Source organism: Actinia tenebrosa, unplaced genomic scaffold (genome assembly GCF_029948245.1).
Source record: "Actinia tenebrosa isolate PJP-AT-01 unplaced genomic scaffold, QUT_ActTen_1.0 PGA_scaffold14__42_contigs__length_11649687, whole genome shotgun sequence".
NCBI classification, from domain to species: Eukaryota; Metazoa; Cnidaria; class Anthozoa; order Actiniaria; family Actiniidae; genus Actinia; species Actinia tenebrosa.
This window is the reverse complement of record NW_028292574.1, coordinates 9813647-9830613: the sequence shown is the minus strand read 5'-3', so window position 1 is coordinate 9830613 and position 16967 is coordinate 9813647. Positions and strand designations below refer to the sequence as shown.

At 44.1% G+C, this 16967-nt stretch overlaps 1 protein-coding gene across 9 annotated transcripts in view; it reads right to left on the bottom strand.

The window, feature by feature from the left end:
• Window positions 1-16967, bottom strand: part of LOC116287525 (uncharacterized) — a 126781-nt gene that overhangs the window by 92468 nt on the left and 17346 nt on the right. The window lies entirely within an intron of this gene.

Genomic DNA, 16967 nt, shown 5'->3' with positions numbered 1-16967 from the left:
GCAGCAAAGCCAAAAGTAGAACCACCAACATATCACGCACCTGTGGAGGTTAGAAAAAGTAAGATCCCTGAAATGGAGTAAATTTATCACCCGTGGCGACCTAGATTTTCCTTCTCGCTTTGTAATATAATGTCGACCGCGTTGTTGAAAACTGTTGAAGAAGCAGCTATTATTACTTCCATTGTTGCGGGTATTGGTTGGGTAGGTAAGAAAGTGCTCAAAGAAGACTTTACTGAAGACCCAAGCAAGAGCTTCGCTAATTTTGCTAAGATGACCGCTGCCGTAGGCGGGGCTATCATGGCAAAGAATTACCTACAGAAGGAAAAGTACATTCCTAATGTATAAATGGCTAGCTTAGTCGCAGGTGGAGTTATTGCAGCTTTAGCATTCACTGGAGCTAATTATGGTGGTCAGTATTTGGATAGATTAGTTAGAGGTGATCGCAGCGGAGATTTGGCCGCCGAAAGGAAAAGGCATGATTTAGCGCTGGAGAAATATCAGCGAGACGTGGCAGCTTGGAATGAAAAAAGACAAGCTTACAGGGATTGGTTGGATAAGAACTACCAAGACAAAATGCAGGCGGATAAGAACTTTGAAAACACAGACTACGCCTTTAAACTTTATGCGCAAGCACACCCCGCGGCATTGACGGGGTTGAGAAAGCCTCAGTTCAAGAATTACTACCAGCCTTCTAAGAAACAAAAAGACAATGAGCTGGTATTTGTTGGCATCGCAGGGCTGGCGGGAGGCGTGGCCTTGGCGTGGGCATTGTAAAATGCCCCTAATATAATGATCGTCTTTTTGGAAAGCGACAAGAATAACTTTACCACTTATCTGAATCCTCCCATCCGCGCGGAAAGGGTTAGGCTGGTTAGTTGCTCTTTGTACAATTCTTGGTATAATTTGATTGGCGGCTTTGTCGTTGTGAATTCCCAAAAGCCAAAAATACCAGATTCCCATTACACCCCTATAACACTGGCTAAGGAGCTAGCAAAGCATGGATATACTCTTACCACAGGATTACCCCATGGAATGAAGTTCAAGAAAAATAATGGGAGTGCCAATATAAAGGACAGTTCATTGGTAGAACTCCTGGGCCTTACTAGTACCACGATCAATGGTCAACTTGACGTGAAATGGAAAGTTCCCGCTAACTACGAAGTTTACTGCAGCCTAGTAAGCTCGTACTTTAATGAAGGACCCAGTAATCTAATGTCCAAGTTTCCACCTAAGGGTAATCCATTTGACCTGGTAGAATACACTCCCATTTCTTTGAGCTATGACTTGTCTAATTTGGTAGAAAGCATAAACATCACCATCAAAGTGGACGGAAAGACGGTGGATTTTAACGGACGCAAGATCAATCTTGTTTTGGAATTCATATAATGGGCCGCGTAGAGGACAAACTTAAAAGGATTTACTATGGGCCTGAAGGCTATTGGAAAGGAGCGTCGGCCATCAAGAAACTCGCGACCGCGGCCAGGGTATCAGAAGAAACGGCTAAGAACTGGCTAAGAAAACAAACTCTCTGGCAGGTTTATCTTCCCGTGCCTAAGTACATTCCCAGGCCCAGCTTTACCGTAAATGCCCCCAATGAAGTTCATCAGGCGGATTTGCGGAAAACATCTGCAAGCAGCACTACGTCAGACCTTAGGTAGATGTCGTGGTAGTCCCCCATGTTCTCACAGGAGTACTTTTCCCACACGTCTAACGCATGCTGGTACTCCTCATCCTTTATGCCGGACTCGTTTAGGGTGCTGTAGAAGCGATCTTTGGGTGGTAGGGACTCTTTGAATCGATCCCAGGAATCCATGTATTCGTATGGGTAGACTCCTTTCCTTTCCGCGCCATATTGACTGGAAATGGGAAAGTTGGTGTTATACTTTACGAGGTTTGCTAAGGAGTCCGCCATAAACTGCTGCGAATCTAAGAACTTTAGCTTACCCACAGTTACGGACATGTAGCGCTCTTTGTTGTTGGGTATGCATTTGACGTCGGAGCCGTCTGTTCCTTGTAGTAGCAAATGGGAGTCGTAACCGCGGAGGTTGTGAAAGAACACCGGAATCTCCATGTCTGGATTTACTTTGAAGTTTATATTGCATTTCCAATGAGCCGCTCCTCTGTATTTACCCGTGATGTGGCAGTGATCCCTAACCTTATCCACATAGAAATCCTCAACAAATGCTTTGTGGCAGTGAATGCAGTGCGTGGAGGGCTTTCCCGGCTTCTCACCTTTCTTAGCATACTTCCCGCATTTAAAATGAGCTTCTCCTAGATACTTTCTATCTTCATCCCACGCTTTCTTGGCTCGTCTTCCAAACTGAAGAAGCGTATGTTGGCAAATGTGGCATTTTTTTGCCTTGTTAAAAGCCTCCTGGTTCTCTTTGGTAAATTCCATCTTCTTTGGACGTCTTAATTGTTCTCTAATCTCCCCCTCCTCTTCTCGCAATGCTTCTAGAAACTCATTAGCTGCGTTCTTACCTCGGTAAATCACAGGAGGGTTTGCTTTACCGTCTGATTTGACTACTATGTAAGCTATACTTATCTCTATTCCTTCAACCTCCTCTACTGTCCAACCCGATCCTTCTTTCGTGTAGTTAGACAGCGACTCCATTATTGCTTCTAAGGCTTCACTGAGTGACCTATCCAGATTCGTGGATTCTAATATCACTAACGACTTTGATCGCAACATTGCTGTCGTCATTACCTCGTCTTTTGACAAACTTACTTCTACCATTATGCTCGCTTTCAGGGCTCCTAATTCTTCTATACCTTTTCGGAGAGTCCTTTTAACCTTCCTTTCTGACTGACGCCAAAACTGTCTAACGTCAATCTCACCGTTACCGGGTATTGTCACCGTGCTGAAGTTGCTTTGGGATTCCATCTATATAATAGGAAATATTTTATACCTAATACCAAGCACTTTTTATAGGTCGTCGTAGTCGTACTCACAGTCCTGACAATGCCAAAACAATTTAACCTTAGTCTCAAACTTCTTACCACATCCACAATCATAACTGCTCATACACTTCGTCTTCATTTTCAAATGCTTTTTCAAATCCGCTTCTTTCTTAAAAGTTCTCTTACATTCTTCGCACTCCATATATAGACTAACATATTTAAGTGCGCTGTTGCCCTCAACCACACTTGGAGTGGGGGTCGTCCGTAGATGGATTTTTGATACGGATCTTGCCCGTGTTGAGATTGCGCTGGAACCCCCATTCCCTATACTACTAAAGCCGCGACGACCTGGGGGAGCCTCTGGGTCCATTCCCTGTTGCGTTTGGAGGGATCTTCCAGCTCTTTCCAATACTGGTACCCAAAGAGACGCTCGGCCAGGGTCTTGTTGAATCTTTCGACGATGCTCTGACCCCTGTGGTACTCAGCTTCGGCTCTCCTAATCTTAGTGTCGTGGTCTTTCAGGGTCTTAGTAACCACGCCCATGAACTCTGTCCCCGCATCCACTTGCAGCAGCTTAGGCCATTTCAAGACGCGCTTATAAATCCTACCTAGGGCTTCTGCGACTTCCCCAGAATCCTTGCTGGTTATGGGTTCGGCGTCCTTGTATCTGCTTGCGATATCAACTACGGTCAAAGCGTACCTATAGGTCTTTCTTCTCACCTTGTCGTGCGGTAAGAAGAGCAAATCCGCCTGATGAACTTCATTGGGGGTATTTACGGTAAAGCTGGGCCTGGGAATGTACTTAGGCACGGGAAGATAAACCTGCCAGAGGGTTTGTTTTTTCAACCAGTTCTTAGCCGTTTCATCTGATACCCTGGCCGCGGTCGCGAGTTTTTTAATAGCTGACGCTCCTTTCCAATAGCCTTCGGGTCCATAGTAAATCCTTTTGAGTTTGTCCTCAGTTCGGCCCATTATATGAATAGAATCGCGCTTCGCTTGATTCAAGCGAAGGATAAAACAAGATTGATCTTGCGTCCGTTAAAATCCACCGTCTTTCCGTCCACTTTAATGGTGATGTTTATGCTTTCTACCAAATTAGACAAGTCATAGCTCAAAGAAATGGGAGTGTATTCTACTGGGTCAAATGGATTACCTTTGGGTAGAAACTTGGACATAAGAGAAGACTTTTCTCCATTGTTGTAACTATGGACTAAATCGCAATAGACTTCGTAAGAGGATGCGACTTTCCATTTCACATCATACGTACTGCCGCTATTTATCGTGGTACTAGTAAGACCCAGGAGTTCTACCAATGAACTGTCCTTCAAATTAGCGCTTCCATTATTTTTCTTAAATGTCATTTCATGGGGTAATCCTGTGGTAAGAGTATATCCATGCTTTGCTAGCTCCTTAGCCAGTGTTATAGGTGTGTATTGGGAATCTGGTATTTTTGGTTTGGCGGCATTGTCAACGACAAAGCCATCAATTAAATTATACCAAGAATTGTACAAAGAGCAACTAACCAACCGAACCCTTTCCGCGCGGATGGGAGGATTCAGATAAGTGGTAAAGTCATTCTTGTCGCTTTCCAAAAAGACGATCATTATATTAGATACGCCAAGGCCACGCCTCCTGCCAGCCCTGCGACTCCTACGAAGACCAACTCACTATTTTTTTGTTTCTTAGAAGGCTGGTAGTAATTCTTAAAGTCAGGCTTCTTTAACACCACTGTTGGGTGCGCCTGCGAATAAAGTTTGAAGGCGTAGTCTGTGTTTTCGAAGTTCTTATCCGCCTGCATTTTGTCTTGGTAATTCTTATCCAACCAATCCCTGTAGGCTTGTCTTTTTTTATTCCAAGCCGCCACGTCCCGCTGATATTTCTCCAGCGCTAAGTCGTGCCTTTTTCTTTCGGCGTTAGATTCTGCGTTTTTATCACCGCTAACTAATTTATCCAGATATCTACCGCCATAATTAGCTCCTGTAAATGCTAAAGCTGCAATAACTCCACCTGCGACTAAGCTAACCATTATATGTTAGGCAGGTACTTTTCCTTTCGTAGGTAATCCTTTAGCAAGATAGCCCCGCCAACGGCAGCGGTCATTTTAGCGAAATTAGCGAAGCTCTTGCTTGGGTCTTCAGTAAAGTCTTCTTTGAGCACTTTCTTACCTACCCAACCAATACCCGCAACGATGGAAGTAATAATAGCTGCTTCTTCAACAGTTTTCAACAACGCGGTCGACATTATATTACAAAGCGAGAAGGTTATTATTCCATTTCAGGGATTTTGCTTTTTCTGACCTCCACAGGTGCGTGATATGTTGGGGCCTCCCACTTTACTTCTGGCTTCATATTCCGCCATTGTAAGTAAAAGCTGCCTGCTGCTATAGCAATTCCTAACGCGCCGATGACATAGCCGGGATTCCAAAAGGATTCGCTTTCGTCCTCCACCTTTTCTTCTTTTTTGGCTTTATTCTTTCTGTTCATCTCCGCGAGCTTCTTTCCCGCGGCAACTCTGCCTGCAGATTTAGGCTTGGTAATCTTCTGCTCCTGAGGTTGTTCTTCGGTGCCACTCATCTTATATCTAAGGACTTGAAGGACTTGACAAGTAACTTGACGATGACTTGACAATGACTTAAGGATGACTTGATTAAGTACTTAAGGACGACTTGACAATGACTTGACTAAGTACTTGAGAATGACTTAAGACGACTTGACTAAGTACTTGACAATGACTTGACTAAGTACTTAAGGACGACTTGACTAAGTACTTGACAATGACTTGACTAAGTACTTAAGACGACTTAAGGACGACTTGACTAAGTACTTAAGGATGACTTGACTAAGTACTTGACAATGACTTGACTAAGTACTTGACAATGACTTGACTAAGTACTTAAGACGACTTAAGGACGACTTGACTAAGTACTTGACAATGACTTGACTAAGTACTTGATAATGACTTGACTAAGTACTTGAGGTGACTTGATTATCAGCAAGTGCTGCCTGAAAGACCTTTTCGACTTCTCTGTCCTTCTTGAAGTCCTTCCAAGATGTTCCAAAGGAACCTAGTACCTCTTTCAAGTCAACGTGCTGAGCTACGTGCAAAGCCGCAGAGGCTACTGCCATTAACTTACCGCACTTCAAAGACAACCACCCGCAGGTTATCTTAAGTTCTTGGGCGATGACATAGTCCTCGCTAATGTCCTTCCGCAGTTGCTCCACATCGTCTATGGGCAGTGCAAGTCCAAGCAATTTAGTCGCAAGTCGGATAGCGGAGTCTGCGACGGCGTCCGTGGTCTTACTTGCAAGGGCGGCCTCGTACCTCTTATGGAACTTCTTAACTTCCTCTTCTGACAACTTGTTAACTTGCTCATGGGTAAGTTCCTTGCCTATCATTTCTTTACACTTCCCCGAAGACACAAGGATGTTGAGTTGTTCCTTGAGGTTACTTTCGTCTAACTGTGTGGGGACTTCATCTAAGAGCTGCTCAATCTCCATATATGTTAACGTTATAAGGAAACCTTAAAGTGAATATCATCTTGGAATGTCGATGCGTCTTTAAATGCCGCATGTATTCATGCAACTGTTCCTTGGATATCTCACCGCCGTAGTCGCTTAAGATGGTTTCCAGGTCAGACTTACTGGGTGTATAAAATACAACCAGGGAGCCTATGTTTTCCCTGAAGGGTTTAGAGACACTGGTAAGCTGCTGCGAGAGCAACCAAACGCTAATATTGTCATGTCTGCCGCTGAAAGCGAGCTTCACTAATTCGGAGGTGCGCTTTTTTACGTCGTCCCCACAGGCAATGTCATCCAGTATGAGTAAAGTCTGTGTATCTTTAGGGAATTGTTTGTGCCAAAACTTCAAATGGCTGGATAACTCGTTAGGGTCCAATATGTCCACAAAGAAGTCGTCATCTTTCACTCCTATGCCTTCCCAGGTGCGGTTATTCACGTAGGTGGGGCATAATAACACTATGTAGTCGAAGCGGTATCTAAAGGGTCCTAATAGCTGCTCCACGATGAACTGGGTCTTTCCGCAGCCGGTGGGTCCTACTATCAGAGCGTTACAAGGTATGTGATCTGGATTCATATATAGATGGAACCAGTGGAAGCAGTAATAAGGATTACCGCCGATGCAAAGGATAAAAAAGACACCATAGAAATGCAAAGGGAGGAGATAGACCGGTTAAAAGAGCGTGTGCAGGAATTGTATGATGAAATGTGTAGTCTGAAGCGTGCAGAACGGTTTGGTGCGGTCTTAACGATAGTGGGTTGGGCTGCGGAGTCCGTTAAGGACTTCATTCAATATCCTCCATAGAACCTCATCGTCGTTGCTGGCGTAGCATTTCCGCCTTCTGTAGCAGCGCATCTTTCATACGCATTTCAGCATAGCAACTGAAAGTACGTGCTTGTGATGGATCGTATAAGCACTGCCACAAGTGTTGTTCCTTCCTGACGCAGCCACACTTATCGCAAGTGTCGTTCCAGTAGTCTACGTTCTCCCAGGCGACCTTTTCAAATGTGACGTCGAAGTTCACAAAGAGGTCGTCTATTTCTTTTTTCTGGTTGTTTAATTGCCTTACCGTGTCGACTGGACAACAACGTTCTGCTACGTCGCCATGCTCTTCGCAGGCGACTTCTGAAAGGTCGTATCGTTTACATCTGTATTTGTGCCAGGCATCTTCAAAGGATGCGTCGCAGCTTTTGCAAAGTGATTTGAGGCAGACTCTGTGTTCCATGTGGTATGCTAGTGCTTGAGGAGAGCTTAGTACCTTGTTGCATTCTTCGCAAGTAAGGTTGTGTGCGTTGTTTCGGCGACAGACTTTGTTTTTGACGTGGTAGGAACAAGCTTGCGCGGTAGCAAAGGTCTTATTGCAATGTTCGCATGTCGTTTCTGTCGCGCGTTGCTTAAAGCATACCTTGTTTTTGACGTGGTAGGAACGAGCTTGGCTGGTCGTAAAGGTCTTATTGCAATGTTCGCATGTCGTTGCTGCGCGTTGCTTAAAGCAGACCTTGTTTTCGGTGTGATAGTTAAGTCGCTGTAAGGAACTGAATCGTTTGTTGCAATCGTTGCACGTCATTATAGTAGGGCGTTCTTTATGCCTTATTAATGATCCTACTTCGTTGTTGCTGATAGGGTAGGGTCTCTTAAGGCCTTTAGTTTTAATGTCATTATTTCTTAATGTTTTGAATGTTATCAGGCTTATATTCTTAAGGCCTTTAGTTTTAATGATAGGGTATTATTTCTTAATGTTTTGAATGTTATTAGGCTAATATTCTTAGGGCCTTTAGTCTTAATGATACCTTATTATTCTTTAATGATATCTCATTAACATTACTTAATATAATGAATAAAAAGAGGATAATATGAAGGACCCTAAGATAAGTCTTTACGTAACGTATCCTAAGAAAGAATAATAAGATATTATTAAGATCTCCTTACATCAAAGTTAAGGGCGCAGGAGCCTGGGAGGAATCCTAGTTACCCTTTCAATATATGGACTGCATTACATGTGAACTACCTGCCGACTGCATAATTCGTGAGGAGAAAAAATACACCTGTCCTCATCGTAATAAGGTATTCCCCGAAGGATCCTTTGTTGGGCATTGGTGTACCACAGATCCTAAAACACAAAGAACTTTAGTTCACAAAGAGGATCTGTAAGGTATGTATATGGAGCGACTGCGATACCGTCCCATAAGCACCCTTTGCGGTGACTGCGGTCAAAAGCTGTCCACCCTCCAAGCCTTACAATATCACCGCGACAACAAAGTCTGTCTAAATAACTACTGCCGCCGCTGTGATGAGCCCTTCTTTGAAGAGAACTGGCATAAGTACCGCTGCCGCCGTTACCACCTAGAAGGTATTGCCTGCGAAACCCACGGTGACATAGCCGAACGCTGTTGTCCCCTTGAAACCTCCAGGGTGCTGACAAAGCGTAAGAAGGAAATTGACCAAACCTTTGTAGGCTTTGACGACGTTGAGGGCGTTAAATGGGAGGACAGGGAACACTGGGAGGCTATTTGCGATCGCTGCGGCTGTCAACGGAGTGGACAACATATTTGGTGCTGTCTATACGACGGACCACGTCCTTTAGACCATTACCTGGCGGTACGAAAGGCTTGGAAAAATGAGAAAGATATATGATACCTCAAATCGCAGCATTCGTAGGAGGCGTCTTAATTACCGTATCCGCTTACCACATAACAAAAAAAAACGAGGTCCGCCGTAGCAGACCAATACTTAACCGCCCATGAGGATGACTTCTAATCGCACAGAGGATTAGCATCTACCTTCCTTTCAACGTCGAACTTCCATCGACCGCTGACCTTACCATAGCTGTGTATGTGTGTGAATTCCTCACCTTGAAGGACATACCGCACGCAGTCCGGTGCCCACAGTGTGCACTCTTTACCGTCGTGTTCCAAGACCAACCTTAAACGGCTAATGTCTTCGAACACGACGTAATTTTTTATTCTGTATGAAATGCCTTGGACTAATTCACGCCAGTGTGTCTGTTCAACTATCATTATATCTATGAAATATTCTTTGGTGTGTATGTAAAGTATTTTGGGATTTGAAGGACTTATCACACCAAGGACAAGGGATGCGAATACCGGCAGCATAGGCGTCGATCTCCCTACATATAAGGTCGTAATCATTGCACACCATAGTTAGGTAACCATTTGCTTTGTATTGTGCGAGTAATGCCTTTTGTTTTGAGGATAATACGCCGTTACCCTTAGGTGTCTTCAACTCCAAGCATAACCCATTATATTTTTTATGTGCATTGAGAACTAAGATGTCAGGCTGACCTGCCTGGTAACCTTTCTGCCAACATACTATTCTTTTGCTAGCTGAGTCCTGTAGTTCTCCAAGACCTGGTGCCAGCAGTAGGATAGGGTGAAATCGACGTATGTAGTTTACGACCTTCTTATGCAGGTCAAATTCATTTTCTATTTTGAATATTAACTTATTAGGACTGTCAAAGCGCCGCTCTATTTCATACTTACCTGTTTTCCTGAGGGTAGGGAGAACATCGCCTAACACCCATTTTCTGAACTCCTTAGCTACGGACTTTTCAGATCCGAATATTAACTCATAAAGACCCATTTCAGTGATGTAAACGGTATGTGGTTGCGCATTAAGGGTGTCAGTCAGATTGACACCCTTTATAGACCCCAAAGTTACCTTGTTTTCCTCTGAGACGTGTACTCTAGCTGCGTCCCTAGAGTTAACGTAACCCAACGCCAAAGCCACCTCCTTCGCTTTGAAATAAAGTTTATCACCTTGCACTATGCATTGCAGTTTGGTGTTGTTGTTTTTGAATACGCGAAGCATTATATACGTAAGGGATATTTTTATCCTTTCTTGGATGAGGGAGCGCAGCGCATTAATATGCAACACTCTTTAGCTGATTCATTTCTACGCTCAGTTGCGCGTCAGAGACCACAAAGACGTATGCGTTGATCTTGTCTGAGTCGCCTGCACTAGTGTTTGGATCTCGCTTGATTTCCAGGGTAATGCCGTCCTGGGTATTTACCAGACGCAATCCCTGCCCATGTAAATCCTCGTCGTTGGTGGTTCGCATGTCAATCCACAATGCATACTTATCGGTAAAGAACTCGCCGGGTGCAACCTGATCCCCAAACTTTCTTTTTATTTCCCTGTAGATGTCTGAGGGCTTCATTCCCTGCGAATACACCTTATTTGGAACTCCATTGATGCTAATCCCGACGTTGGTGATGTTGGGGTTATGAAAGGCTTCAGAGTCGCGCTTACCGGCTTCATAAGGTTTGATAAATACCAACATCAGCCCTGTAAGACTACGACGTGGTAAATTAATGCTCTGAGTAATTACCGCGTCTGTCTTATCCAGGAAACTAAAGGTTTTGTACATTACCGCGTGGTCGTACAAGAAAGCCTTTCCGGAGCTGTATTCCATGCCAGCGCTGCGTGCTAAATCTTCGGAATGTATGGTTTCATACTGCAATTCCAGGTTGGTAATGGCATATGGAGGAATACTTCCCGACAACGCAGTGCTTAACCCGCCAATGATGTTAGTTATGTTGGCTAAGGTCACTTCAAACTGCAACTCACTCAACTGTCTAGGATAATAAACTCCGTGGCTGGTAATAGCCTCAAAGTCCAATGGTATTACGTATTTAGTACCATAGGCTGTCTTAATGGCCTTTGCATCTGCCACTGCGGTTTCTCCGCTGCCGTCAGTAGGTTGTGTCTTGGTAGGAGTCCTAACCTTACGTAAGATTGTGCTACCAATACCCTGCTCTATCTTTTGTGCCCTTTCGAATGCAGTCAACCACAGATCTTTGTAAGTGGTGTAAAGGTCATAGTTGTTTAAGTCTAAGAGGGATTCCCCGGCAAACTTTACTCGCATCTTTGAGACGATGTTGCGACCAAGATTGTTAACAATGATCCTTTCATCTGCGACGGTAGGTTGCACCGTCAAATCAAACCTTAACGCCAAGGTACCAGGAACTAACACTAGGTTATCCGTTAGGCGGGGCACGCCTACGTACAAGGTTTCTCCAGGCTTTGCGCTAGAAGGCGTGAATGTAACCCGGTGAAAGGTGCGTTCTGCTTTCAGTCCGCCAACCTGCTTAGGTAATATATTGGGGTTTAACTTTGAGCTTATCATATATAATGGAAGTAGAAGGAACAGATTTTGATCCCACCACTGAAGAAGGTCAAGTCGATATTAACGACGAAGAATACGACGCATGGACTAAAGGCCTGGAAACCGACCCCTTAATCTACGACGCAGCCTTACACGATAAATATGGTAGTAGATGGAAAAGCGCCAAGGCCGCCTTAAATCGCATGTGGCAATCAAGACACCACGGCAAACCCATCCCTGAATACTTGGAGCTTCAAAACATGGGCGGAGCAACCGCGCGGGAAACTGTAGAGTGGGCAATGCAAGAGCTAAATGAGCGTTATTCCCGTTTCGATGCTGACGACGTAAGGCTCACAGAACGCGAAAACAAAGTCCTCATAAGCGTTCAAGACCTAAGATTTCCTAACAAAGACCGCTGGACGAAACCACAACCCCTCTTTGATAAAGATGGTGAAGTTAGGGGTGACGTCTCAAGATTAAAAGGCTTCCAGCGTGCCACTAGAAGCATGTTAGAAAGGTTGGAAACCCTGAATGAAAAGGTCGCGCTAGAAAAGCGCGTTGAGGGACTACAAGAAACGTTGGAAGAAAGGGAAGCAGATTATATGCGACAAAACCGACTACTCCTTGATGCTCAAAAGAGAGAAGTTGACGACAAGAATCAACGCATAATAGAAATGAGAGAACAAAGAAACAAAGCCCTACGCGATAGGGACCAAGCTCAAAAGGCCTTTGAACTTGCCTTGCAAGACCTAGACATAAACAAGGAAGAAGCTAAGAACTTACGTACCACCATAGCTACCTCTTTAGAGGAACGGCGGCAGTTGGTTGCTGAAATTAACGCTAAAGAAGAACAAATCCGGCAAAGAGATCAGGCTATCGAAGACCTGGAGGGACAAATAGAGCGGCAGCAGGAAGTAGTTGCGGATCAAACTCGCCCCGAAGAGGAAAGGGAAGCTGCTCAAAAGGAAGTAGAAACCCTTCAGGAGCGCCTTGCAGAATTACATGCGCAAAAGGAAAACCTGGAAAGAGAATTGGGGCTTACCACCAAGGAAAAGGTAAAAAGAGCCCTTTTGAAGTATGGTATTCCACTGGCATTCGCGGTCGCTATTTCGAGCGTAGTAGGTGTGATCCTATCCGCGCTTAAGGCTACAGGCGCAGGCGTAAAAAAATTAGGTAATGGACTAACGGCCTTAGGAAAAAAGATGGCAGCCGGTTTGCCTGGGCTGCTGGGTTCAGTTGTTTCCTTGGCACTTAGGGCCGGCGGAGAACTATTGAAGTTCGTGGGGAATAACATTTGGATATTAGTAGTAGCTATTGGGGTGGTACTCTTGAAGAAGATGAAGGTTTAATCTTATCTGGGTACGTTACTGGTGGCTTATCGTCGTCGGGAATCCGAGGTGTCCTCGACTGGGGATAAGTAAAGATAGTATTCGCGCCGCCTTGATAATGCGAAACTAAAGGTATGAAAGTCATAGTACTAATGGTCTTATGACTCCAGGTAGCATCCACCGGGGAGCCAGCTGTCGGATAGGTGGTATTTATCCCAACAATACCCGAATAGGTTCTCCTTGTGTCGCTTGGACGAATTTGAAGCCTCGCATGTTGACAATTAGCTATTATGTGAAAAGTCACCGGTGTTAGGTTCTCCAAGCTCGTGGTCGTGGGCTCAAAAGTGAAGTGGGTTAAATGCCTCTTATTTTTTTTTTTTTCCTGTAGGGTAGTAGTGGGTGGTCATTCTCATCAAGGATTCTAAACCCAACATTGCAATCATTCCATGCACTAATGTTAATAGTGCATATGATAATACCAAGACCTCCAACCTTCACCTGCAGGTTGGTATCATGCCAGCTATCGTCAGAGTACTTCTCCTCCTCTAAATAATGAAAAAACGAATCTTCCTTTACATGTGGGTTATTCATATATTTAAAGGCTAACTACCGTAAGGGCGCTAATAGTTTTGTGATTATAAACGTAATCTCTTTTATCATCTATGCTATTTATCGTAACCCTCCCCGTATCGTCTACTCTTATCTGCAGCTTTACCTTCCCATGACAATCGGCGACCATATGAAAAGTCCAAACCGATAGATTTTCAAGGCTGCTGGGGTTGGGCTCTACGGAGAAATGCGTAGGCTCCCTGTTATCATCTTTTACGCGCATAGGCTGTAATACTCCATTGTCGTCGCAGAAACGAAATCCTACGTTGGCATGACTACTTGCGCCAATGCAAATACTACAAAGGATTAACTTCTTTCCCGAGTAGTTAAAATTCACGGACATCCCCGTGACATCAACCCAAGAGCTCTGGGTGTATCTTTTCTCACCTTTGTGAGTCGTATGAACACAATCTACTCCAGCTACGTAGGGGTTATTCATCGCCATATATGATAACTCAGACCAATGCTTGCAGCTGCTAGGCCGGCTTTTAGTAAGTTATGGTCATATTCCTCACGTATCGCAGGCAGGACCTTCTTTGATGGTTTCTTAACTGTGGATAGCTTCGTTTCGTGTGACTTTTTTGGCTTCTCTACGAAGTGAGGAATGCTCTTGGTCATGTCAGAGTTCACGTCGTTCACCCCAAACTTCATATCCTTAGTAGCTCGCTGCAGCTTGTTGTTATAACCCACAACGGAATTGGTGTTAATAACCAAATTACTAGGCATTAACCAACAACCCGGGGCTACTGCATAGTCCAACCTTGCCTTAGAATTTTGTATAGCTAGTTGGTAACGCTGTACGCCCTTGCTAATGTCGCCCTCCAAGATTGAACTTTCAAATAAGATCAAGGCTTCGGCTCGCGTCTCTTCTGCGGCGCCGGTATTCCCCACTATGCTGGATCGGGTGTTTACCTGAGCTCCAAGGATGGAATACACGTAAGCTTCTATGCTGCGGTTCAAACGGGCAAGGCCGGCTTTGGTTAGTCCTTTACCTTCTGGGGGTATGAAATTAAAGTATTGCTTCGTTTGCTCGTCGTTGGTAATCTTGATAATCAGCGGGTTAGCCCCTGCATACTTACCGCCCTCGTCTTTGAACAGAGGTCCGTCTCTGACTTCCTTAGTGGTTTTGGCATTTGGTTCAAAGAAGGTGCTACTGTCGTGAGTTTCCTTATGATACCCAGTGTTCCATTGTAGATTCAATGCATGAACTTCCCTGTTGCTTAGCTCGTGCCCACCAATCCCCCAATAAGCCCAAATATGCCCCAAGCCATTGTTAGCGCCGGCAGTGCATCGGAAATCCTTCCCTACAACGTCAAACTCCTTACAAAGTCTGTCATAAGCCGGCACGCTGTATTTATTATCTCTTGGATAAAACGTGGCATCTCCCGGCAGCGCAATAACACCCATTTCATGCAGTATTCTCCTAACCGCGAAGTGAAAATGAAACATAAATATTGAATTCTTCATCAAGCTTGCGCTTACACCACAGCCGCTAGTGGCACACCAAACTGCAAAGTTTAGTTGCTGCGGCCAATAACGCATGTTAGGACCACTTAACCATTCATGAGATTCCTTAGCGGTGGTATGAATAATGGGTACGTCTTTGAAGATATCCCGCACCTTTAACGGAAAGGAATGCTTGTTAGAAATCCGCATGTTCAGCGTTAGGTCCAAGCTTGGGTGTTTATCAAATGAAACTGCGGGTATCGGATAAGTACTGGTACCCAGCAATAATTCCTTTGACCAACTGGGTTCAACATGCGTTGGCGCTGGCGTTGGCTTATGCATTGGCGAATGCTTCAGTCGATCGTCTATTTGATTAACCAGCGTAGGCTTCAAATCCTCGTTGCTGTACATCCTAGAGCCGTTATAGTAAATACCATCGGGTCTTCTTTCGAACTTACTGGGGTCTGCATGTGGAAACATCTTCCTAAATGCTCTCCAATTCCAGTAATCCCGGTTGTCGTGATGTGGCTGCTCCTCAATATCATTCCCAAAAGCGTCGTACATTAGTATATATAATGGATGTTATGCCATCAGCGCCTCCACTTTATCCTGAACTTCCTAAGGAACCTAACGAATTAAACGCTGAAAACTTTCGTCTGAATAAAGCGAACTTAATCCTGGCTTACTTGGAAGGGCAGACAAAACACTATGAAAAAGTTAGAAAAAAGTACGTTAGAGCCCGGAGTACGCTACATAAGATTTCGATAACTTCAGGGTCCATATCTGTTGTGTTAACGGGCTCCGGCGTTGCTACTTCGCTTACTGGGCCGGGAATAATCGTTGGAGTTCCTTTGGCCGGCGTTGGGGCAGCCTGTGGTATTATTTCGGCTGTTGCTACGGGCATTATGAAACAGTTGTCAAGCAAAATATCAAAACACGACACGACAATAGCTCTGTCAAGGGCTAAAGTAAATACGATCACTGACCTTGTCTCAAAGGCTTTGCGTGATAGAAAGATAGACGACGTAGAATTCTCGCTTATTCTGGCCGAAGAGGAAAAGTACGAGAAATTAAAGTCGGACATAAGAAATAAAAAAACAGTCGTAAAAGATCTTTCCGAGGAATCTCGCAAAAAGATCTACCAAGAAGCGAAAGAAGAGCTTCAAAGAAAGCTTGCTCAGTAAACATCTGCTTCGAAAAGAGCGTGACGGGATTCTATTTACATATCGAACGTCAGTCTAGAAATTACGCGTAATATAAATTCAGTGAATTATTACGCGTAATATAATTTCAGTGAATTATTACGCGTAATACGAATCATTTAGCGAATTATTACGCGTAATATAAATTATTTGCATGACTTTATTTGGCAAATTATTACGCGTAATATAAATACACGTAATATGTCATTGTCGCCTCGGAATCCATCCTAACAGGGGGTGGTTGGGGTCAATTTTGTAAAATATTTCATAGGTTACATCAGGGTAATAAGGAATATCCTTATTCAACTGACAAAACATCCACTCGGCTCTGCTCATATCAGAAACCTCATGAATAGACTTACCGGTAATTTCAGACAAAAGATAGGGAATAGCTTTGTAATACTTCCCTAGCTTTAATTTTTCTAGCGTTTTCCGCAGGCTTTGTGGCGTTGGCTCTCCTAAGTGGTCTATAATTCTTTCCATTACTTCGTTGTCTAAATATACTGGCTGATGACCTTGTATGTGACTCATCCAGTCTCTGAAGTATTTTATTCTTTTGTATGGGGTCTTCTTACGACCTCCATTAGCATAATATTGCTCTCTGGTGGCATTTGGTACAGCATTACGAATATTCTTACCACACTCGTAACATTGTGCTGACGTGTCGTCTTCTATTTGCATTTTCTTACCACAACAAATATACTTATTTGGCTTAGTAGGTACAAACTTGGGTTTTAAGCACTTCATACAGAAGTCAAAAACAAACTCTTTACAATCTTCGCACTCCATATATAGACTAACATATCTTACATAGACGCGGGATGCGGGTAATCGCGGTAC